Source organism: Suricata suricatta, chromosome 5 (assembly GCF_006229205.1).
Source record: "Suricata suricatta isolate VVHF042 chromosome 5, meerkat_22Aug2017_6uvM2_HiC, whole genome shotgun sequence".
Taxonomy (NCBI): domain Eukaryota; kingdom Metazoa; phylum Chordata; class Mammalia; order Carnivora; family Herpestidae; genus Suricata; species Suricata suricatta.
The window spans coordinates 99,108,492-99,110,525 of NC_043704.1; the positions used below are offsets into that span (position 1 = coordinate 99,108,492).

The 2,034-nt window shown below is 36.8% G+C and overlaps 1 pseudogene; it reads right to left on the bottom strand.

Moving 5' to 3' along the window:
* Window positions 1-1,519: 1,519 nt before the first annotated feature.
* On the bottom strand, window positions 1,520-1,964 carry LOC115292756 (annotated as a pseudogene).
* Between the last annotated feature and the right edge of the window lie 70 nt (window positions 1,965-2,034).

The following is a 2,034-nucleotide window of genomic DNA, read 5'->3' on the forward strand; positions in this document are numbered from 1 at the left end:
AGAGACACTTGTGATGAACTGCTTGGTATCTTCCCTGGGGTAGTAAATATAGGAACATGGAGATGTGATAAAACTGTATAAAACTAAGTACACACACTCAAGTGAATGAAGATAAAAATGATGAAGATCAGTGGACTGAACAAATTTCAGTAATTTGGTTGTGATATTATATAATAGTTTTGTAAACTATCACTATTGGGGGAAACAGTAATGTATACATGGGATCTGTCTGTATGATTTCTTACAACTATCTTAAGTATGCAATTATGTCAAAAATTTCAATTAAAATAGTACAACAAAATGTGAAAGTTGCTTTCACAGAATACTGCAGAGGATGGAGTAGAACTACAAGAATATAGCACATGAGCACAGTGCAAACATGTGCATTTATTCTCCATTCCTGATTAATTGATTGATTTATCCATTCATTCTTTATGTATTTATTGAGTACCTAGTATCTTTCAGGCACAGATTATATAACAGTGAATGAAATACAAATACCCGTGGCCTTGTGCTGTTTCTTTTCTGGCGGGGAGGTAAAATTTTTTAAACAGGGAAATGCATAGTATATTAAATTGTGAAAAGTTACATGAAGAAAAAATGTGGAATGGGAAAAAAATAAAGCAAAAGGGATGGAGTGGAGTAAGTGATAAATTCTTTGACATTTATTCTGAATGGCAGGGACAATCTTAGAGGAAAAATACAGTTTTATTTTAGTTTTAAAAGAACAGTATAATTACATTAAGTACAAATATATGTTTAAAGTGACAAGTTTTTATTGAACCTGCTGTTCAGTCAACACCAAGATAAGAAACAAAATCTCAAACTACCCTCAGGTCACAGCTAATCTAGCAGAAAAACATGTGAACAGATAAAAATAAAATTAACTCTTCCAATTCAGAGGCTACCTTGTGGTCTAGAGTCCAAAGATTTGTTTTTGAACACTAGTTCCATCTCTAGCTATTCTCACGGCCTTAGGTTTTCTCATTTAATAGATGGCAATAATGGACTTAGTTTACAAGAGGTTATGAACATCCGAGATGAAAAAAATATCTTAAGATTATTAAGATGTATATACATTAAAGTTAGTTTTATTTTTTTTAATTTTTTAAATGTTTACTGAATTTTGAAAGAGAGAGACAGAGAGACAGAAAGAGCACAAGGTGGGGAGGCATCCAGAGAGGGGGAGACAAAAAGTTCCAAGCAGGCTCCAGCCTCTGAGCTGTCAGCACAGAGCCCAATGTTGGGCTCAAAGTCACAAACCCCAAGATGGTGACCTGAGCCAAAGTTGAATGCTTAATAGACTGAGCCACCCAGACATCCTTTTTAAAAAAAAATTTTTTAAATGTTTATTTCTGAGAGACAGAGAGAGAGAGAGAGAGAGAGAGAGAGAGAGAGAATGCCTGTGGGGGAAGGGCAGAGAGAAAGGGCATTGAATTAGTTTTAGAACAAATAGAGCTTGCACTCTCATGGTATTTCATGTATTACTTAATTTGTGGTTTTTTGTTTTTTGTTTTTTTTTTAGCTTGTGCTAAATCATTTTTAAAATTTGTAGCATCGAGGCCTTTTATTATAAAAAGCTAGCACTCATATACATAAACTATCAACTTAAAATTCACACATTTACTTCATTTTTTTAGCTTGACCTTCTAGTAAATCTTTAGCTTCATTGATTTTGGCTGCTATATAAGGAGATCCTCCCTTGTCTGGGTGATTTAAAAGCATAATTCGTCGATGAACATCTCTTATTTTTCCTTTACTGGCAGTAGGGCTTACGCCTAGTATTAGTGCTGCTTCTCGTTTTGTCATTTTGGGTCAAACCCACCTCTGTAATAGCCACCACTGAAGGCAGATTTTGGTAGACTTTGAAAAACTTGTTTTACTTGAGGCTCCATATGTTTCATGGCTTGCAAAACATAACGGGCTGCAAATCCTGCAGCAGCAATGGTCAGTCCAACTGCTCCCACTGTACCGGCCGTGGCTCTGGCGCGCCCCCCCCCCCCCCCCCCCCCCCCCCCCCCCCCCCCCCCCCCC